The sequence below is a fragment of the Micrasema longulum genome, unplaced genomic scaffold, assembly GCF_059751315.1.
Source record: "Micrasema longulum isolate JH-2025_06_02 unplaced genomic scaffold, ASM5975131v1 h1tg000271l, whole genome shotgun sequence".
Taxonomy (NCBI): domain Eukaryota; kingdom Metazoa; phylum Arthropoda; class Insecta; order Trichoptera; family Brachycentridae; genus Micrasema; species Micrasema longulum.
In genome coordinates, this window is record NW_028277475.1 from 1,382,509 (window position 1) to 1,407,564 (window position 25,056).

The window sequence follows — 25,056 nt, forward strand, 5'->3', positions numbered from 1 at the left end:
ACTTTTATCACAATCATTACACTAAAGCGTGGTGGTGAAAAAAAAATATTGCCATGGATCTTTTACAAATAATATATTTTACGCGACGTTTTTTAATATTAGCGTTCTTTTAATTAATTGATTATTCAATTTTTAAAATAAATCATACAGTCTTTATATAAAACAAGGTACAAAAAAACAATTAGAAAAAGTAAGACCAATTACAGATTTCACACTAATTTATTATGAATGCAGGAGGAGAAGGAAAAAATTAAATTCTAAAAAAGTAAAAATATTATTATTAAATAAAAAGTACATAAAAGAGAGAAGACATTTTATAGCTCCAACTCTACTTTCCTCCCTCTCTCTCTGCTTCCATGAACATTTAAATTTATTTGTAAAAATTCACAACCAACAATAATTTATTAGATGCAGGTAGTGTAGATGTACATATGAATAAGTATAAACTGAGAGTTGAAATCAAAAGTTCAAATTAAAATCAAAAGTAAAAGGTAAAATTAAAATTAAAAGTTTAAATTCAAAGTTAAAATTAAAATTAAAATTAAAAAGTTACCCAAATATTTCAATTTTTGTGGTCATTTTCTACGAGTTGTGAATAACTCACTATTAGAAAATGGAAATCAAGTTGGGGGAGAGTGGGGTTCGAACCTCGGGCCTCTGGTCCGTGAGTCCGCAACACTAGCCGCAGGACCACAACCTAATTTTCATTACTTGCTTTTATTATTTGTTTTCTTGTAATTCAGCCGTGAGACTCGTGTGGTAGGTTTTGCTTGGCGTCCACAGTCTACGAGTTCTCTTAACATGAAGCAACATCAATCCGAATATTTCCTTCCGTCTTTGTCCAATGTCCATTGCTCATTGAATAGTCAAATGTTTTATTTAATGGCACGAGATGCCTCACGACTGTCCCGGGCCTTCTGGCGCCATAGAGAATCCCGGGGATTTTACACAATACTCGTATATCGTTCCGTCGCATCGGTCGGAAGGAATTTTATTTTGCATTAACCCTTTATAGGAGAACTAGAACAAAGTGGTACATACTACTAGAATTGAGGTATCTATTTTCTAATGTTTCGTATTAATTAAACGTAGTTATGCAGAAAGCAGCCAGCCATAGAAAAGTAAAACTGAGATTATATAGAAAAGAGTGAATAATTTTTTTTACACAATAGTTATAAAAAAAACACAAAATTCATATAAATAATGTTGATGCATATTAATTTGCTGCATATCTATGTTATAATTTCTTATTTAATTTTCCTTTATTATTTCTTTATTTTCTGCTGATTTTTTTTTTTTTTTTTTTTGTACCTATATTTTCCATACTTGTGTACTGGTGTTTTGTTTCATTATAATTGTTTTTCAACACTATGTTAGACTTTGTCAAAGGCGTAAGCCGTCGAAATAAATAAATAAATACAAAACACACGAGATGAAGTGAAAAAAACAAGATTGTTAATGAAAATTATTAGCGGATATAAAAAAAAATCGGGCTTTAAAACGAGCCCATAAAAAGTGGTTCGCGGTCGGAGTATATCATTTTGACGTCATGCGTCATGCCTGCCGAGTGCGCGTCTTACAAACATTGCGTACAAGTATGTCACGGTAACGCAATAGGTGCCGTTTGTCCCGGAGAGTGCGAATCGTCTCGTTTTCAGGTAATTCAAAATATGCATAATTTAAACCATTGCAAAAAATTTATGCGACGTTGCGTCGCTCGGCAAAATTATAATATACCGTTACCTCCGTATTTTTTTTACTTAGTACTTAAAAATACCCTATTTAAATAGTTTTAGATTTAAAGTAGTTTAATTCTAATCTACTTTATGAGTGTATTAGAAGCAAACTTAGAAGGCTCTACTAAAAACGTAAAATTAGTTATTGATGCCAAAATAAACTATAGGTACACATAAACCTAAACCTACCTACCGAAATAATGACGTAATTCAAAACCGTCTCTAAATCTTGTAAAAACAGATTTAGAGAGTTAGTGCAGCATTATAGAAATTTATAGAAAATTATAGAAAGTTTTTTGCAAATATCTTAGTAACTTCTTTAATGGAGATTTAAGTTTGCTTTTAATACCCTATTTTCTTCTCTTTTGCCTTCTTTGAACTCTTATTTAAATATTTTCGTAATCAGAACCTTGCATCGCGAGTGTGCTCAAATGTTTTATTTATTTAACACTTTATATACATATACAATATATATACATATAAGGGCGGGCATATTGCCTTAAGGAAATTTCTTCCTACCTACCCAAACCGTTCAGTTTGAGAAAATTACAAGTACATGGACATGGACATATTGAATCTTACAATTTTATACAAAAAATAAAAACAAAGATTAACAAAATAAAAATATTTAAAAAAAAACACCATACTATGAAAAGAGGAGAGGGGATGGGAAGGAAAAAAGAAGGATAAAGGATCAATTTAAATATTAAGATATTGACATTTCAATCTTGACTTAAATGTAAATAAAGAAGGGGCGTCTCTAACATTAGTGGGTAGATTATTCCACAATCGAGCGGCTACTACTGTGAATGACAAAACTTACTCTTTCATACCGATAACTATAGAACTAACTATGGTTTTCATTCCCCTATGCCCAGAATTCTTAGGTCTGTCAACAAACATACCAGTCTTGATTTCTTTGATAACAAGTTGTCTTCTTTCAAACGCTCACTGAATCAAATTCAATTAAAAACTCCTCTCTCCCGCTTCCACTCCCACAAAGTCTAATATAAACCATTGAGTCTTTCTACTTTTTTAATAATATTTTTCTATGTATAAATGTGTCTATAAAAATTCCTATTCGGCGTATATAAATAAATAAAAGAGGAGGCAAGAAAATTAGAGCGGTGCCAGGGTATTAAAAGGGTTCTCTCGTTACTAGAATGAAGATATAGTCCGTGTTGTGAAAGAAGTTGGAAGAGCTCTCTTAGATAAACAGGCGAAGTGGGATTATTTAAGATATTGTGAAGAAGTGATAGGAATGTTTCTTCTATGCCTGATACTGAGCCAGTGTAGTTGCGTGCGATACTCGGTTATGTAGGATGTTGTAGGACAACTTATTTAGATACTTGATGTCTTTCATCACAGCTCGAGCTTCAGGATCAATGCTAATTACCTGCTTTTGGTATGTTGTTATGGTTTAATTACATCCTTTTAAAAGTTAGGTCTAGTAATTAATGTTCGTAAATAAATACCTTTGCAAGATCCTCGCGTGTCCATGTCCAGCTCTTGTCTGTCACCATTAAGGCTTATTTCGCCGTCCGTGTTGCTGCATTTTAATTAACCGCACGCGATCTTCCAGTTTCAGCAGATACCAGATACAAATACCTCACTCCGCATGTTGTAGACTGGACAGGTCAAGGCTAGTTCCTTGTTCGACCTCCATTTTGTTACAGCGAGATTGTGAAATGTTACGAGACAATGGCTTATACGCTATAAAACATATAAACACTTCGATCGATCAGAAGGTCGGGCCAAATAACTTAACACTCACACATTTAGCTTAGACAATTAACTGCTTTATCCGAAGCGCGGAAATCCTGGTGTGTATCATTTGCTCATATGATAAGTTAGATATATCATATCTTTCAATCAAGAAATATTTTGGTAATAGATAGTGGCATTTATGAATACTGGTGCGTTCACTTTTTATGCAATTGAATCAAGTGTAACAATAACGCCCAACAATTATTTCAATTTCAATTTCAATTTATTTATTTTAAAAACGTTTGTGTACATAACAAAAAAATTCAATGCATACATAAAACGAAAAAATGAACACTAAAATTTAAATATACAAAAATGGTAAAAATAAAAAATACCCAGCAATTATAGAGAAAGAATGCAATCCTCTCTGAACTTTTTTTCACTAATATGAAAGATGTCAATATCCGAAGAGATACGGTTGAGTAAAGACATTGCTCTTCCTACTAGCATTACCATCGGCAGGTTGGTTCTGCAAGCAGGAAGATAAAACAGCTTAAGCTGTCTATGTCTAAGGTAGTCATTAGGAACATAAAGAAAAATACTCTCCGTTATACCTATGTTGATCGTAATACCACGGATCAATCGGAAAAAATACATAAGCAAGTATGCATTTCTTCTTTTTTCCAAACTATTGTAGCCAAGCATTCCCAGTATGAAGTCAGACGGGTACAACCACGGATAATATCCGCACTCCCTTAAGTAAAGATCCCTCAGAAATTTCTTCTGAACCATCTCCAGCATAAGAGAGTACTTCAATTCGTGGGGCGCCCAGATCAGAGATCCACACTTAAGTCTGCTTCGCACCAATGAGTTATAAAGAAGCCTTAGAACACGAGTATTCAAGAACGCCTTAGCTGTTCGGAGAACAAATCCCAACATTTTGCGCGCATTGTCACAGACAGTGCCTATGTGAGTATGAAATTTCAGTCTAGCATCAAACATAATTCCCAGATCTTTGATAGTGGCAGTTCGCTTAAGTGAACACACTCCCATACAATACCGTATGAAAATAGTTTTTAATGCCCTCGTATATGACAGAACATAACATTTAGAAACATTAAATTATTCTCATTCTAACCCTACTGAGTTAGACAGGCTGGAAGCTTTTGAGATGTGGCTATATCGCAGAATTATTGAGATATTTTGGATAGACCTGATAATCAACTCGGAAGTTTAAAGTCGAGCCAGAATGAACCAGAGAACTCTGACCGACCATAATAGGTGGTAAAATTTCATATCAGGGGTGGTATTCCGGATCTTCTCTACGTCAAATGGTGTATAAAATTGCTGCAAAAACGGAAATAAAACTAAAACGCTTTGGTAATTTCAACTAAATTTAGAGTTTTTGGTAATGCTTAAGATCGCAATAACGTTCTAAATGAAAATTATCATCTAAACTTGTTGCAACAGAGAGGGAAATAATTTTTGAGAAGAGAATATGGAAGTCTAGGCATTTACAGGGCTCATGACCTGTCATTGGCTGGTTTAAGTGGCCACTTTACACACTGTGTAACATTCCCCATTCTGCCTATGTTTAAACATCCCCATTTCGCCAACTCTTCCATCTGTTGATTTTTGTGAAGTAAAAGAGCTGATACTTTTATTATGTGGGTTAGATTCACCCGGCTGAACCAATCCACCTATAAGGCAACGCCCGAAAACAATTTTCCGATTTGTATAGGTACGTCTTATTTTACCAGTTACGTGATTTAACAATGTTTTGAGTATGTTCAAATGTTTGCAGACAGGCTGGATTTCCTCCCTAGGGAGTTACTCAGATCTACAACATTTGTTGCAACAGAGAGGGCATACATTTTGAGAAGAGAATATGGAAATCTAGTCATTTGCAGGGCTAGTTTAAGTGGTCACTCTACACACTGTGTAACATTCTACACACATGCAAATTTAGACATTTTCAAATCATTGTTAAAAATTATCATGTTTGATTTCACGTGTTCATATTTCTCGACGTTTAATCATCAGTGTGGCCATTCTGTGAAGCAAAGTCTCGTCACTTAAAAATAATAAAATTCTTTAAATTAATCACTCTCTAAGGATAGAGAAGATCCAGAATACCATCCCTGGAGCGTATGATGCGTGATTAAGGGTTGCCGAAGGGCTGGAAGAAGACAGATTTCCTGGCTGCGTAATATTCGAGACTGGACTGGCTTCAGAACTGTGGAGCAGGTTTTCTGGGCATGACATGACAGAGAGACTTTTGCCGGAGTGAATGCCAACGTTGGGGATATTTATCGTGTAATAATGAATAATTCCTGTTGTTTAGGGCTATATTCTCGTACATACAATTCCTTTATATGTAACTTATTATGTCGGCCTCGTGGTGTAGTGATCAGCGCGTTTGCCTAGCATGCAAGAGGTCTCGGGTTCGATTGCCGATATGGTCGACATGAAATATTGATTTAAAAATGTATTTTTGGGGTAGAATAATTCATAATCCCTGAATTGGCTTCCGAAGCTATGTTTGTGTTTTGAAACCAGTACACAAAGAAAAGTCGGTAAGTGGCTATATACAGATATTTAATATCGTTTTGTTAAATAAATGTATTTACGTGATTTTTTTTTACGAACCAACGGTATTAATGATTTATGTGCTTTTTTCCCAACTGTCATTTTGTTTGGTTTATCTCATCATCTTGACATATCTTCCGTCCATCCTAATCTCTGTTACATGGTCAAACTTTTTGTTGCATTTGTCTTCCTAAAAGTCTTTTTATACTATTGAGCAATTTGTCCGAATCCAGTTCCGTATGAAACCTTTAACCTTTGAGTGTCTAGAATCATTTACGCCTGACATTTTGAGCCATTAGCTTCAGCAACTTCCTAGCTCCGAATCTATTTTTATATTACAACTTCTGGCAAAAAATCTACTGTCATTCCAATTACACTCTCGTGTCTCGCTCGTTCGCAACTTAAACATCGCGAGAAAGACAATGATGGCGGTATCGAAAATAAAATAATGGAAACGCCAATCTCATAGTTGAAAAGTAACTTCGTGACTAGATTAAGGAAACTTATTAAATAATAAACACCGCACATAAATGTTGTGTGAAATGTTTTTCTATTTTATAACACTATCGTTTAGTCTGTAACTGTTTTGGTTGTTAATAAAATGGACAAGTTGTTCTCGATAGTAGGCGCCAGTATAATAATTTATGCGAGTATATTCTTTCGTCACCATCATTCCCTTTCCGCACCTAATGATGCATAGGACACTGCATTAGTGCACACATTTTTTTGTTACATGAAGGTAAGATGATCATTTTTTCCCTTCAGGTACCAGTCCAGGGACTATGAAATATTCAAGTGTGAAAACACATTCACTCAAAATATAATGTCCCGAAAAATTAAATAAATTATAAAAATAAAACTTTTATTTTATTGGTTGGTTGGAAGAAATTGCAATTTCGCAATAAGCCCGCCAATGTACAAATAACATTATGTACAAAAATGAATAAATAAATAAAATGCTATTATTAATATTCAAAGCTTTAACTTTGTGGTCAAACATATTATTAAATTATATATTGACAATTCTTGATGGAATTCCATTGTAACGATGTAATAACTTATATTTACATATAAGTTAATAATTTAAAAATTCTTGGTACACTTCCACTTATTTATTTGACCAATAAGAGCTTTCACCCTCTAATGGGCATCTTCAATCATATTCACTTACAGGGCTTATGACCTGTCATTGGCTGGTTTAAGTGGCCACTTTACACACTGTGTAACATTCATCATTCTGCCTATGTTAAAACATCCACATTTCCTTAACTCTTCCATCTGTATACTTTTGTGAAGTAAAAAAACTGAAACCTTTATCATGTGGGTGAGATTCATCCGGTTGAACTAATTCACCCGTTAGGCAACGCCTGAAAACAATTTTTCAATTTTTATACTTCTACATTTACCAGTTAGTTAATTCAACAATGTTTTGAATCTGTCAAAATATTTACAGACTGCCCGGATTTCCTCCTTAAGGAGTTTTACAGATCTAAATTTGTTGCAACAGAAAGAGAAAACATTTTAAAGAAGGGAATATGGCCGGTTTGCAAACATTTGGACATTCTCAAAACATTGTTAAAATACAAATACAAATACAAACCGCCTTTGGTAAAAAGCAATATTATGTAATTACTCCAAAAATATTTAATAATTTATTGCCAAGTATAAAATACTCAAAATGTAAGACAAATTTTAAAATAAAAATAACTGCACATATAAAAAGTGTAGCGAGAGATTTTTAAAAAATATACGTAAATCAAAACACGTAGTACTTTATGTAATTGGTACACATATAATTTATATTTTGATGTATTTCATTGCTTTATATTGTTTTATATTATATATTAAACTATATTATATATGTTTAAGTAACACGTATTCTTGGCATATATATATACTTCATATTTGTATAATAACGATTTTTAATTTCATACATTTGATAAGCTTTATTTATAATTAAGTAGTTTTAGTTTTTCTTTTTTATGTTATTGTTTTATTAGTATAAGACTACTTATGCTCTAAAGATAAAAAATGTCCATCTTAAAACAGGCTGAGCCATGTTAGATGGAGACTATCATAAACAGAGAATACTCCGTTTTCATTTTACATTAATTAGTTTTATATAGATTCCCTGTTATTAAGTATGTATACTATTTTTTTGCAATAAATTCATAAAATATATAAATAAAGTGGTTGAAATTGTTATTTATTTATCTCGTAATATAAATATTTGTTTTGAAATAAGTTACCATTTTTAGTTACGTGAGGTGTAATGCTCATTTTGGTTTGTTTCATTGTTCATTGTTTATTTTATTTATATATAAATTTATCGCATATACACGCGTAAATTATTTATCATCAGATAATCTATAAAACACTAGAGTATTTTAACATGAATATGAGTGTCCTCAGGTTAGGTAAGTCTCCATCTAACACGGCTCAGCCTGTTCTAAGATGAAGATTTTATGACCAATTGTTTTGGTTTTTGTATTATAATGTATTGTGTTTATGGAATAATAAAAATCAATGTAGCAAGCAGCTTTTGCAAACGCATTTTATGATTTTTTTTTACCGGATATATTGAGTCCAGAAAACCCCTGCGGCTGCTAGTATTGTATTGTGCACTTAACGTTGAATATAAGTTCAAAGCACTTTGCCAATGTAATAACAACGTATTCATAATTGATTGAAAATATTGCAGCAAAAAACATCCAGCTCCATATTTTTTTCTAATGAACAAAAATATTTAAAACATATTTTTCATTTCGGCATTTAGTTAGTGCAATAACATTTTAACCCCTTAGGTCCCATTATTTTTTACATTTTTATTTCGCATTTCACGAGAGGTAACGTCCGTTCTTCAGGTAAGGACATTTTTTCGATTTCTAACTTTAAAATACTACGTATGCACGCAATATAAACATCATATTTGTTCAAACTTAACGATAGAAGAAAAATTATAGACCTTTTAAATTTATTCAAAATTGTAAATTCGATATGGAATTGCCCTGAACTATTATCTCTCATCAACTTTAGGGTGCCTGGAAGAATGACTAGACAGGTGCCACCGTTTTGTAGCAACAATTCACGGACTGTGTATACTTGTAATGCCGTATGGAACAGACTTCATGAACTCGGCAATAGTTATTCCCACGTATCTGATATATTAAGTGTAGGGTATTGTTTCTATAAAACAAACCTTTTGAACTTTTTCAAAGATGGTGAATGGTAATTATATTTATTTATTCATGCATTTCATAATATATACAGTTTTTTGTTCACTTTTCCTAGGTGTATGAAACAGTACTTATTATTTTCTTGTTGTATTACTGTAGAATATTTTATTATTTAATTTTGTTTTTTACATTTATTCTTGGAGTGTTTAAACTTTCTACTGAATATGCTGTATAATTTTTAGGTTATTTTTTAAATATAAATCTCGTATGATTTTTTGGTTTAATTTTTTTTTATAAATCTTGGGTATGAGGAAATTTATGTTTTTTTAAAAAAAAAATATTAAGCCAAATATGTTAGTATTATAAATTTTTGTAAAAAGCAAATTTGCCGTTTACGTTAATAATATAAAATACAATAAAATAAATATAAAATATCAATAGTTTTTCTTAAAACAGTTTTAATCTATCGTCTATTTGTAGCATTCATGAAGGAGGTTAATAAAATGTGTTTTTAGTGGGTAACTCACAAATGCTGATTTTGAAGTTACCTGTAGCTGAATCGCAAATAACTATCGACGTGCTAATAAGCGACGTGATAACGATTTCTCACCATGGTTGTACATCGTGTTCGCGATTACAAAGGACATTCGTGAACACCTAATATTAAATGTCAAAATATTTACGTTTCGCGACGTATGATCCTGATGCGCAATCATATATTTGAATTTCATAAAATATTCCAAAACTGCAATTTTCATTTATTTATTTATTAATCATCATGCTATTTATTGCATTTATCAGGCAGTTGGCAAATGGCAATCCAAATGTCAAGAAAATCAGTCGCCATAGTTGTAATTTTCACTTTTTTGTATTAGATACTCCTTACTTTTTTGCAAATGCAATATATTGTATTATTTTTTATAGTAAACGCCGAATTTTCGCCAGTGAACTGTATTTGTTAACGAGGAAAACAAAAAACAAACCGACACGAGCGTTGACTTAAAGATTACACACGCGTTGACTTGTGACTGCGATAACTTAAGCATGTTCATTATTGTTCATCGTGATCGCTCAAATGCTTAGCATGTTTTTAAGCATGTCGATAGTTATTTGTGATTAAGCTACAGGTTGTAGTAATTACCCCGCAATATCGTGATATATATCCTTCGAACCGTTGTCCATAAACCTGACAGTATTTGCGTTTTCCGTAAATTTAGTTCAGAACAATTCAAATAAATGTGTTTTTTTCTCGAGTAAATATTCTCTAGAGAAGCCCTTAAGTTCTATCGTATAGAACAAAAGTGTTCCTAATTTTTGGTTTGCTTTTAGTTTGATTTGTAGTTTAACAACAAACCTGCAATGGACGGTTTCGGTTAGCGCTTGCAATTCTCTACCCGAGTACCCACGGACCGTTGTATTGCTGTAATCTGTAGCTATCGTCGTGGTCAATAATCGTAGAATCGTTTTTTTCCGTATGGACGACTCTATTAGGTTACTCCAAAGGTTTTAAAAAATGTTTTTTTAAAACACAATCGCTTTTTAAAGCTCATACAAATTGGCGTTAACGAAATATCTAAAATACATTGAATTAACCTAACTTAAACTATCATTGAATTTATTTAAGTGTACATACTAGTAATGGCATTATCTAGGCAGACATGGCAAGTGTCTCATTTCAAGACAGGAGTGATAACAACGTTTGCTCTCAAATTCTTGTCTTTGCTGTAGGAACACATCCGCAGTATTGTTTAGTGAAATCGTGTTAATCGATCGGAGTGTTATTATCATGAAACTCACCTCAATATTTCAAATTTACGTTTTTGACAGATTCGCGATTCTGGCATTGACCCGACGCGACGCCGCGCCGTCGGCGTCGGAATAATTTATCATATCTCCTAAACCACAAATATTGGAATTCGATCTTTTTTACTACAACATGTTGAATCGGTTTCACAATGTACCATACTAGTGACCGCAGCATGGAGGATTCCATGCCGTTCAGGGGCTCCGCCCCCCCTCGGGCATGCGCGGACAGGAATGCGCTCTGGCGGACCTAATTGGAGAATTAATGATTATAATTGGCTAATTCCTTCACCATTTTATAAACCGCACACGAATTTTTATACATTTACTCACACGATTTTCTATAAAGCAGTTCAAATAAATTGCTATGATATAATACAATGTTGCATGTGCTTTTACTAATCTTTTTCTCCTCATTTTATTTATCTGCACCTAATGACGCGCAGGACACTGTTTTGGTAGACCATGGCCCCGATTACAACCATTTATCTTCAATTTTATCTACTAAGTAGAATTAAGTTTTCTGTATGAAAAGCAGAATATGCATACATTTTTTTCTTTTAAACATGTTCAATTATAGGTTACCGATGAAGATACTTTTAATTTTTATGCAAATGTACTCATTTTCGTACACACATATCGATTTTTCTTTATAGACAGTCGAAGAAAACTCTGTTAACTTCCCATTGTAATCGGGGCCCTGGGCCCGCATTTCAATGGAGAGTTATCCTCAATCATTGTCCATAACAATATTTTAAGTTTGTCCAAATTTTTGTAGACAAGGACTGCACTAAACTCCACTTTCTAGTCACCGTTACGACGACTGTCCACCGCATCACCGTTCACTACGGCCGTTAAGATACGGGCACCGCTGTCCTAGGAAACTCTAGCTTAACGGGCCCAAAACTGTTGCTTGGGGTAGTTTTACCAAATTCACCGGTCAGGGATCGACGCAGAGTTTAATTTATTTTTACATTTTGAATATATACCTGCAGCGTTTAATTGCATCATTTGTTTTTCGTGAGAAGCACTGTCAAATGATTGAATTATTAACCTAGACACCCGTAGCACAATGTTATGTAAGGGATGATTAAAGTACGCTAAAGTCGGTGATCAATTTTATTGGCTTGGAAATACACATATTTTATTGGAATATATTAATTCATTTTTGGAATGTATTTTCTTTTTTGATATTGACATTCTTGCATACCTACGAACTTTTAAGTAAAATATTGTGCATTTGTTTGAGGACCCGATAACAAATGGCTTGAAAAGCGGTTTATTATTTTTTTTCGTAAAAAAAACTCCTGTAAATATGTTTTTGTAAATGAATTAAAAGAACAAAAAAAGATTTTAAAGTAATAAATTTCACCCCCTCGGGAGTCATTAAGATTAACAAATTACAACAGGGATGGAGAATACCTTAAATAAGGGTGAAATCCATTCTTTTGTCTTCGAACATTTGGACAAACTCAAATATTGTAACGAAACCAACTGGTTCAAGAAGAAGTTAAAAAATTGGAAAATTGTTTTCAGGCGTTGCCTAGTATGTGAAATAATTCAGTCAGATGAATCTCATCACAACAATAAAGGTTTCAGCTATTTAACTTCACTAAAATCAACAAATGGAAGAATTGAAGAAATATGGATGTTCAAACATAGGCAAAATGGTGAATGTTACACAGTGTGTAAAGTGGCCACTTAAACCAGCCAATGACAGGTCATAAGCCTTGTAAATGCCTAGACTTCCATATTCCCTTATTTAAGGTTTTCTCCATCCCTGTTGTAATTTGTTAATAAATTTTACTTGTTGAAAATTGTTTACGAAGTTTTCACTGTTTCACTTGTGTAATTATGTTAATTTAATAAACGATGATGCATTATAAATAAATTTAATTAACGTCATTAACCGCTATCCTTCGGTATGTGGTATCATCTGTCTATTACGCACACATATACAATATATACATTTACACACTACACATTCCTCTGACACAGCGTGCTGTATGCTGTACGTATTACGTCAATAGCCTTAAAAATTGATGAACTCATATCGAAACAAGGCGATGGAATTTTCTAGACTTCGCTTCGTGATATTGTGATATATAGGTTAGGTGGGGTTGTCAGACATTTGGGCGCGATCGTACATGTCTGCATGCGTACCTACGCGTGTCACAAACCAATATAAATTATATCCACGCATATGTAATTGTTTACATGCACTTGACCGATAGATGAGAAATGTGGTCACAGTCTGAGAAAACAATTATATTAAGTAACCAATTAGGTTTATATTTGAAGCACTTCTTTTTTGATTTGCCATGTTAAAGCTGTTGTCTCGTAAAAAATTTTAAACGCTGTTTTTTTTAAAATCACGTAATTACAAATATAACGTAAGTATGCATTAGATAAAAACGAAATTTCTTTAAGGTACTTATGTAAACATATATACTTAAAAGTTTTAAATAACTAAAATATAATTTCTTTTCGAACGGCAGATAACGACTCTTAAAATTTAGACCAAACTTTGCCACATTGATTCTTATATTATATAGCCTTAGTAATAATGTTTTAAAAAATCGTTTTTTTGTTTTGAAATATTTTATTTCTACAGTATGTTTTTAGCAAAATTTGAGCGCCATTCGACGGCCGTTCTAAGCTTTAATATTTTGCTAAAAACGTCTCACTCCAACATTTTTTAAATTCAAAATACATTAAAGATTGGGGCCTCTAATTTTTCATTTTTTTATTAGTTATTTTATTTACAATATTTTTATGTAACATTTATTGACACACAAATCCCAACTCCATAGACCCAAAGTCCTGTGTTGAGTCGGGACGAATATATATGTACACTTTAACGACATACTCGCACAATGTATATATCACCATTCGTTACAATTCATTGGAATTTTTTAAACGGTGTCTTATATTTATGTTTTTGTACAAAATTTTACAAAACCGGGTTGTAGTCCCGTGGCTAGTATCCTGAACTCACGAATCGGAGGACCGAGGTTCGAATGGTTGAATCCCACTATAACACAATTGAGGTCTTGGATTAGCATGGAAGGAACAGATACACACGCTCTTCAAAAAAAATAATTAAAATTAAAAATAAAATGCATACTGCAAACAAATGATGTTTTCGTAATATCAGTATATGTTCATTTTCTTTTTATTTTATTTTTCTTTTCTTTTCTTTTCTTTTCTTTTCTTTTCTTTTCTTTTCTTTTCTTTTCTTTTCTTTTCTTTTCTTTTCTTTTCTTTTCTTTTCTTTTCTTTTCTTTTCTTTTCTTTTCTTCTCTTTTCTTTTCTTTTCTTGTCTTTTCATAGTCATGTCATATCATATTTTTATGCTATAAACTTATTAATAATTAAAAAAGGAATGACTCACGCTCAGACGCTGAAGTCTTTGTGGACATTTTTTCCAATTTATGTTATAGCTTAATTTTAAGAGGCATTTTTCTGAAGTGTATTTTTGTAATTATATTTCTTTGTAAATATATGTTCACAACTCATTAAAAATGGCCCTCAAAATAAAAATATGCGGGTAATCAAATGAAAGCAAATATTTGTTTTAGGGTAAAAAAAAATATCACATCTTAACAGTAAACTTTTCCCCAGATTAATCACCTGCCCCGTATCCAGGTAATAATATTTCACTTAGAAATACTCCTGTTTGCCATTTGTCGGGATCGCTCAGTGGTTTCACGACTGTTAATTCATGTGGCGATTAACTGATAATCACGACTAAAATTGCAATCAACGATAATTCCACTGTCGAAGACCGGCAAAAGTGTCCTCCAAAAATGGTCGCATTTATTAATCTACCACAAAAGTTAAGTGGAAACCACAGCCATCTTGTCGAAGCTGTAGATATAACACGTATGTAGATAAAAGTAGGGATATGTATTACCTTTTGTGTTTGTTTTAGTTACCATTACAACCAGTGAATCAGTACTACCATAAATCTTGGGTTTTGTTAGCAGGACATCTAGTTACTTTACTTTACTTCACGGTTAAAACACTATATTTCTCACTTGTTCGTCCTCTTTTAGAATATGCATCCGCGATCTGGTCTCCCTTCAACAACATCGTTTGCTAAGAAAAGTAGCTTGGATGATTGGCCTCGAGAGGAATGGAGTCAATGTTAAAAATCTCAAGTCTACAAAAACGTAGAAATAACATTGACTCCATATTTATGTTTAACTTAATGAATGGCTTAATTGATATACCATCGTTACTGGAACAAGTGGCATTCAATGTTCCAATCCGCCGGTTGCGAAATAAAAATGTGCTGTTCCTCGATCAACGCAGCACAAATTATGGCTTGCATGCACCAATGTCCCGATTGTGTCGTATTGTAAACTCTAGACAAGATCTGGACTTTTTGATGCAAGCCTTTATAGATTTAAAAATTCACTAAGATAGACCGGATCTTGTCATGAGGTAGTAATTTTTATTTTTTCTGTCCTAGCTTTAATTTTATTTAGTTGTATTTTATTTTGTTGGTACCTGTATTTATTATGAGAAATTGTATTTACCATCGTTAGAATGGACTGCATAAGTCCGTCAAATAAATTTATTAATAAGGAAGTCAGGACACCTAAGATATATAATAAGGTAAATAAAGGGTCACGAAAAGCCAAACTGTGACACATTAGCGGAAATACCAACAAGTCCTACTTACCAGCGTCTGCGAGTGGTCTTTAGGCTTTGCGAATCTTGGGCAATGCCAATGTGACGACTGACATCTGATGTTACCATCAGTGTCAAAGCAGTTAGTGGAAGGGCGAATAGCGAATCTTCGGCGCCAAATAGCGGGACCTATCTAGCTAAGGGAAGGTTACCCCTACGGACAACCTAGCAGAGAAGGCAACGGGAACCACTCTTATTATTATTTTCTAGGGTATTACGACAAAACGTAAAATTGGAAATGACACAAAAAAATAATAAAAGCAAATCCAAATAAATATAAAGAACGTGCATTATGGGATCCAGGTTAATTGTTGATTAAGGGTGTTGTGAATATATTCAATATAATTATTGGAAGTTATTTAATTGATAATCTAAATAATTCAGATCCTGATTTTCGCTTACGATCATTCTGGGTAGAGGTGTCTGGAAACCATAATTAGTTTTATGATAAGCGAGAATTAGAATTTCATTAATGATGAGTCTACGTGAAGGAACATTTAGGCATTTGTTGGAGAATAGTCAAGAGTCAAGATATCAAATAAATCACTAAGAATATTAAATATGAAATCTCCATTAAATCAGCGGTTTGAAAGAATCGGTAGATTGAAAAATAAGAAAAAAAAGTTATTAATAAAATAAATAAAAATGTGAAAAATTCTGCTACTCTCTTGTTCTGCTCTTGTCACGTTTGTGGTGTAAATTTAACGCAACAAAGACTCCGCTTAAGAATGTTATTTGAACATCTGTTTCTGCCGTTTTCATGACGGAAACAATTGGATTTGGTCTGGGAATCCGCCTGAGATGTAATGTGCTTTGCAACATTTAGAATTGAGGACCGTTTTCTTACAGCGAAATATCTACAAAAAACTAAAATGTGTTTTTTGACTAGCCATTGGGTGGAATCCTTTTAGGTAAACCCAAAATATTGCCGAAAAAAGTCTTAATGGACATATTGTTTTTAAATATTTGCCTTCTACAGTACTCACTTATTAACTCGGCACTTCACTTCTCCGGCCTTTCCAGTAATCCGGCGTTTTTATTCAGGCAGTTCCGTCATTTTGAGCGAAACAAAACTACAGTAGTACTGTATTGTAAGTTTTTTTTTTTCAGTATTGTAGTAGTAGTTTGTGTTAACACTTCAGTTGCGTGTATGCACTAATGTAGTGTAAAATGTAGTATAACATACATACATACATGCATACAATCAAACATAGCTTCTGCCGTTTAAACGTGTCATTTTTAGTGATTTCCAGTAATCCGGCAGTGCTCTATAGTCCTTAAAATACAGCTTGATTAAGATGACAGCTGTCAAACTAATGTCACTAGTGATGGGAAATTATTGATCTCTGATCATGTACCGATCAAATAGATTTTATCGGTTTTTTCATGCAAACATGAGACTTTGTTTCCGAAAATTGATATAAAAACGTAAAAAATCTTATTATAGTGTGTTTAAGACAATTATTTACTAAAAAATAAGACATCAAATACTTTTTTTCAATTATTTTTTATTCGATCGATTTACATTGATCAATTTGTCATATCTCTAACATTTTTGCAAAATGACGTAACCTTGTAAGAACGTCGTTAATAATTAGATTTATTTTAGGTTTTCAAGCTGATTTTATATAATTATGTTGATTTATATGTCAAGCATTGTATTAAAAAAAAATTTAACTTGCCAGATACGAATGATTTTTCGTGTGTCAACATAAATAACTCCTTAGACGTTACTACAAAGTTATGTCGTCACTTTTGCCGACAACTGTCGTTCTAATCAAACTATATTTTAAGGACTGTAGTCCGATATCTGCCGAAATACCGACAGACCGCTGTATTTGAAAATGTCAAAAAAATTATAATGGATGTGTAAATATGTCTTTAAAAAAAGGTTAACGACTTAATTATAAAAAACTTATAGCGATGTTTTTTCACGATTAAAATATCTGTGGAATGAAAAAAAAAAACTATGTGTTGGTTGATGTTTTTTGTTGATATTTCTTGATAAAACTCCATAGTTAATGATTATGATAAAATTATAAATAAACTTATCAATGAAACTTCTTGGTTTAGTTTTAATTTTTATTATTTTGACCAACGAGCGCTTTTGCCCAAGTACCAGTCTTGAAGATGCCTACTTAGAAACCAAGAAGTTTCTCTAATAAGTTTATTTATAATTGTATCATAATCATTTACGAGTTGATTGTTTTTGAAAAGGTGGTTAGGTAATTTCGAATGTTTTGGAAGGTAAAAAAGGTATGCGAAGGTCTGTGTATAAAAATGTGTCGCGTTATTTGCTTTTTTTAAACACCTCGAACTTAAGTTCTACTGTGTAATCAACACAAATCATCATGTATAATAAATTATATCTGTCTCCCTACTCCCTATGTCTATCGTGAGATAACGCGATATGGATGGTTTATTGTGTACATACATATATCATGGGTGGCCAAAGTTTTAACCACTACGGGCGACCTGCTTTTGAAATTTTTGGTGGAAGTCAACTAATCCTGAAAATAGTCATTTCAACCATTATTCCATGTCCGCTCCCTAGTTGGAGCATATGGCGTCCACAAAGAACTGCCGACGAACAGTCAGCAGTGGACGTCGAGAACCTGGTGCCTTGTAAACTAGGCAAGCGCGGTGGAGGCTCTCAGGAGGCATCCGCAGCACATCATAATACTAGAAATAAGGGCAAATTGGTAATCCCGAAATTGAAGCTAAGTCCGGTAAGCACATCGTTTGTGGTGCACGGCGTACGCTTCTACAATAGAATACCCGACAGTGTCCTAATTATGACGGACAGTAAGTTCAAAATTTTCATAAAAAGCGTACTTCAAAAAAAGGCCTATTATGGACTTAATAAGTACAACGAAGATAGCAGTATATGGAACTCACAATATTATTTATTATAAGATTTATATTTAAGATCCTAGTAGTATTTCTACACTTTAAAAGGACACAACACGGCATAGTTAAATTCGAATCAGGAGTTGCGTACTGAGCGACGTCTACAAAGAAACTAATGGGTCAAAACGTAAACCTACTCATTTATGAGTAGTCGAGTCGCCTTCTGTTTGATGGGCGTATGGGTATATACGGTTTTTGAACTATTCTTAATTCTATGGTAGTATCAGAGGGCGCGTTGGAAACAAGACTGCATATTTTCAGCAAGCTTTTCATAGTTGGATTTATAGCCATTCGTAAACATGCCGCTAAATAGTCATCTGTCAAACAGGAGCGATATTTTGCTTTGATCGCATTATTGAAGAAACTGTAGATTCGCAGAAAAAAGTGGATCAAAAAAAGCGACGACGACTAGGAATGGACACGCCGTCGACGCTTTGGCCACCCATGTTTCAGGTTGTATACGTTTAGTTTACATGTTTTCAAATATGGGTTTATCTACTCTGATTGCGTAGGTATGGGCGCAAATAATAAGCCTACAAATTGAGCGTTTGTTCGCTTTGTGTGCGCCATTAATTATCATGTTTTTGATGCTGAAAATGTAATATTAATTCAATAATGTGTATTCAACAAACTGGCTTTGTACTCGCAAGTGGTGCTAACAATTTGCACCAGCGAGGTTAATTATTTCTCGTGCAAACAAACTACAACACCACAACAGTAGACAGGCGCAGGCGGTTTGTATCTATAATCTACTTGTAGACATGTAGGCTCACCTAAGGAACTGTTGTTATTGATTAGCGGTTGGTAGATTTGATACATTTATGCATACTGTATCAATTCGAATATATATTTTGAACTGCTCCACTTCATATATCGAACCCCTAAAAGTACGCTGTGGTATACCTGAATTGGCCAGATGGATACAAAAATAAATTTGAGCATGTTTAGATGTGCTATTTCTCCCAAAATTCATAAATAAACACGGAAAAGACTACATCTTCTTCTTCTTCGATGGCGCTACACAGCCCAAATTGAGGCTCCAACTGCGCCTATCCTCAGCAGCCATTTTCCAATTTGCAACCTATAGAAGCTGTGCTGCATCCTTTTTTACTTCATCCTCCCACCTCAGTCTAAGTCTTTGGAAAAGACAACACTACACCTAAATTTTTAACATACTCGCATTAAAATAGAAAAAAGCATAAAAATAAATATATCAGGCTCTTGAACCGCACAAAAGAGAGAGAGAGAGAGAGAGAGAGAGAGAGATGTATGCTGAAGATCTGGCCTTTGGAACGTGATTTTTTTATTGAGTTTTTTGTATTCGGTTGAGTTTTTTCGTGTAGATATTTTTTTTAATTGATTTATTTATTATCATGTCGTAAACATAAAATTATACATTTATACAAAGTTGATTTGACAATCTAACAAGGGTAACTTACCACGTTCAAAGACGGTCGAAATATTAAATCAATGATCAATACAAAGAAAAAATAAATAAAATGAAGATCGGGTTGTGGTCCTGTGGCTAGTGTCTCGGACTCACGGACCAAAGGTCCGTGGTTCGAATCCTACTCTACCCCAACTTAATTCCCAGTGAGTTATTTACAACTCGTTGAAAATGGCCCTCAAAATTAAATATTTGGGTAAATCATAAGAAAGCAAATATTTCTTTTTAAAAAAAAAAAAAAAACAACATTTTTAGAAAAAGGTAATAAACATAGTTTAAAGATCAGAAAAAACGTATAAATAAACATAGTAAAAAAAAACAGTAAAAAAACATAATAAAAAAACGTATGAAAAAATATAGTCAAGAAGTAATGAGTATCTCCAAAAATCAATTAACATAAAAAAAACAAATGAAATAAGGACATCTATCTGTTTGCTTTCATCAACCCCTCAGACTCTCCGCGACCAATTTTACTAAGGAAAGTTGTTAGTAACTTCTTTAGCTTGTGGCTCTTACAACATTTCCATGTTTTTGTCATTATATTGTTCGACTTTTCTCATATGCTTTTAATTTTGTATCTTGCACATAATTTAGACTATATATATATCATGTTCTTTCGTAACTTAATGAGTATTGAGTATTTTTTGTATTATTTGCTCATTTTACTGTTAAAATATGAAATCATAATAACTGCGGAGTTTTTCTCTTTTTTTTTTTACTCAATTGATTTCAAAGAATACTTAAGTAAACAAACCACTCTCAACAGTAAATCATTTCTTATTATACAATGTTTTGAGTATGTCCAGATGTTTGCATGTAGGCTGGATTTCTTCCCTAGGGAGTTATTTAGATCTAAATTTGTTGCAACAGAGAGTGGAAACATTCTTGATACGGGCTATGGAAGGCTAGGCATTTACAGAGATTATGACATGTCATTGGCTGGTTTACACACTGTGTAATACTCACCATTCTGCCTGTGTTTAAACATTCACATTCTCACTTTCATCTATTTGAAATTCCATTTGAAGGCTTGTAATCAAATAAAATATCATATGTAACGTAAAAGCAGTATCTTGTAGAGCGGAAAATTTTATTTCGAGTGACGTATAATTGTTACCTTTTTGTTTTATTTTTAGTGCTCATTTTTACATTTTTAAAAAAACGGACGCTACTTATGAACACCCAATATATTAAGTTATTTATAAATCTATATGAACTCAAATAAAGTATGTTTCACGTACTAAAATTATAATTATAATGCGCATTTGTATTTTGGCCCCTTTTTGTATTGGACTTTACACGCATCTGCAATTTTTTATAATTAACAAAGACAATAATTAAAATAAATAATGCATTCTTGAATTTACTGAAAATAAACACATTGTGTCTAAAATTACGCTAACTATTATCATCGGGGTCTACGTTCAAGGCGCACGGAAGGAATGCGGTATAGTCCTTAAAATAAAGCTTGATTAAAATGACAGCTGCCAAACCAACGTGACTAGTGATGGGAAAGTACTGATCGTTGACCATGAACCGATCAAATCAATTTTATAAATTTTTTCAAGCAAGCATGAAACTCTGTTTCCGAAAATTGATATGAAAACGAAAAAACAAGCCTATTAAATGTGTTTTAGACAACTATTCACCAAAAAATAAGACATTTATACTTTTTTTATGAACAACACGAACGAATGAATTATTTTTTTGTCAGATCGATTTACATTGATCAATTTGTCCCATCTCTTACATTTTTGCAAAATGATGTAACCTTGTAAGAACGTCGTTAATGATTAGGTTTATTTTAGTTTTTTGAAGTTATAAAGATAATTTTATATAATTATGTTGATATAAATGTCAAGCATTAAATTAACATGGCAGATACGAATGATTTTTCGTGTGTCAATATAAATCACTCCTTAGACGTTACACAAAGTTATGTCGTCACTTTTGCTGACAGCTGTCATTCTAATCAACGTATATTTTAAGGACTATAGTGTGTTGTGACGCAGTACGGTTGAGGTTAGTCAATAATTAGCTGTTTGATTTTCACGAATATATTATTACATTCTTGAATTTTCATCGAAACTCAATCGGGCAGCGACAAAACATATTATCGCATTTCTTCCGTGCGCCTTGAACGTAGGCCCCGTCTAAACTTCCATAAGTAGTGTAGGTCGGTAATGTCTAGATACAAATAAATAAATAAATAATTTAAAGCACTTAATATTATAATCATAATTCCCTTTCCTCACCTAATGGTGCATGGGGCACTGCTTTAGTACATCAATCGCAGCGTATCTTGATCCTTTTTTTACATGAAAACCAGTCTAAGGACTATGAAATATTCTAGTGTAAAGACACCCTTTAAAATTCTCAAGGCACTCTCTTAATACCCATCCACAATTCCTCTTTCTTCTCTAACTCATATAGTGTCCATGCGGCTCGACTGTGGAATCATCTCCCATCCACCATAAAAAATGTTACAACATTATCTCTGTTTAAATCACGTCTGAAGAAACATCTTCTTTCTCTTCCTTAATCTCTCCTCCTTTCCTTTTTCCTCTTTTTTCCTTTTTTCCATTGAGTAATAGTTTTGATTTAAGGTAATTTATAAACAAATACGTTTATTAATATTTTTATATATCTTTAGCTGTTTAATCTTTTTTCTATTGAATATGTTCTGTAACTTAAATGATAAAAATAAAACTTTTATTTTATTGGTTGGTTGGAAGAAATTGCCATTTGGCAATAAGCCCGCCAATGTACAAATAACATTATGTACAAAAAGTTAAAAAAAAAAAAAATATTTCATGCCAACCATGTCGGGAACTCGAGACCTCTTGCATGGTAGGCAAACGCGCTGACCATTACACCACGAGACCGACAAAACGTGTTTGCTTTTACGGTACATATATTATTTTATTGGATTTCAAGCCTTCGAAATCGAATGTCAGACAGATGAAAGTGAGCATTTTCGACACCGCCTTTTGTTTGCGTTCGATCAAGGGAATAAAGCTGGCAAAGCTGCTCGCATTATTTGCGCAGTGTACGGTGAAGATGCTACGAATTATTGACTTATTTGTTGTAAAATATTGAAGGAGAACACATTATTGACCAATTCGTTGTACTTTTTTTTTGTTGCGTCCTGTTCACTTCATTTGAAAAAAAACGCTCACAATTTATCTTAACTCTTAATATGTTGCACTTAACTATTGTATCGATCGAAAAAGGTATATGTTTATCATGCCGGTATCAAGTGCCTACCTACCTTAATTTATCGACTGATTTGGTTGGCATTTTCTACCGAGTCATATGTCGTTATATCAGAGGTTGACCAACAGTTGATTGCAATCTGCTGGACGCGGACGCTCTCTCGTGTCCATTTTTACTAATATTTATGTCAACGATATTTTGAGATTGTCCAAATTTTTATAGACTAGGACTGGATTCAACTCCCTGGGGAGCTGTTTATATTAACACATTACAACAGAGATGAAGAACATTTGAGAGAAGGTAGTATAGAAGTCTAGGCATCTACAGGGCTTATGACCTGTCAATGGCTGGTTTAAGTGACCACTTTACACACTGTGTAACATTCACCATTCTGCCCATATTTGAACATCTATATTCCTTCAATTCTTTCATATGTTGATATTTGTGAAGTTAAAGAGCTGAAACCTTTATTTCACCTACATACTAGTATGTAGGTGAAATAATTCAATTAGATTAATCTCACCCGCATAAATAAAGGTTTCAGCTCTTTAACTTTACAAACATCAACAGATAAAAGAATTGAAGGAATATAGATGTTCAAATATAGGCAGAATGGTGGATGTTACACAGTGTGTAAAGTGGCCACTCAAACCAGCCATTGACAGGTCATAAGCCCTGTAGATGCCTAGACTTCTGTATTACCTTTTCTTAAATGTTCTTCATCTCTGTTGTAATATGTTAATATAAACAGCTCCCTAGGGAGTTGAATCCAGTCCTTGTCAACAAAAATTTGGACAAACTCAAAATATTGTTGGTAGTAATTCAAGTTTAAAATGTAATTTTGTGTCAAAATCGGCAACATCCATGCCATGTTTTATTTCAAAACCAGGGCCCCAATCACAACGGGAAGTCAAAGCTCCCTTGAGGTTATATTACGGAAATGGCGCTCTATTCGTTATCCATTATAATAATAATTGACAGAGTTATCTTAGGCTGTCTATAAAGAAAAACCGACATTTGTGTATGAAAATGAGTATATTTGCATTAACATTTAAAGTATCTTCGTCGGTAACCTATAATTGATCATGTCTGGAAGAAAACAATGTATGCATATTCTGCTTTTCATACAGAAAACATAATTTTACTTTGTAGATAAAATTGAAGATAAATGTTAAAGCAACCGAAAAAAAGAAAAAAATAAGAAAAACCGTGGATATGTATGTTTGATTATATTGACGAGTGTCTTCCAATTGTATGTTTTCTAGTTTTTTTAAATTTATTTTTTTGTTTTCTTATAATAAACATAATAATAAAACAGAGTATAAAAAAAAGCATAATAACATATCAACGAAATACATATTAATAGAAAAATAGTAAACAAAAAATCCCACAAAGGCATGGCCTGTTCGAGGGTATACAAGAAAATGTTAATGAATTTTTGCTCCTATAATAAACAATGGACAGTTATAATATTTTTGTATAACATAAGAAAGAAAAAATAAAATATTCTGTAAAAGATAATATGGTTTTTTTTTTATAGTTATTAAAAAAATATATATATATTTTTTTTAAAAACACAAAAATATTCCTTATTATTAAAGGGCAACAAAATAAATCATAGAAAAAATAGTATGTATCTTTGTTGAATTACCTTATACAATTAAAAAATTAATGTGCAAAATCTATTTTTTTTTGTTTGTTTTGTTAAGATATTTTGGTTACTCGGAAGATTGCGCACCTCTGAAGTAAAGCTTCCCTGATTCCCTTCACCCAC

The 25,056-nt window shown here is 32.9% G+C and overlaps 1 protein-coding gene across 1 annotated transcript in view; it reads left to right on the forward strand.

Annotated features, from left to right (window-relative positions):
* Positions 1 to 25,056, forward strand: part of LOC148283027 (uncharacterized) — a 161,863-nt gene that overhangs the window by 100,262 nt on the left and 36,545 nt on the right. The window lies entirely within an intron of this gene.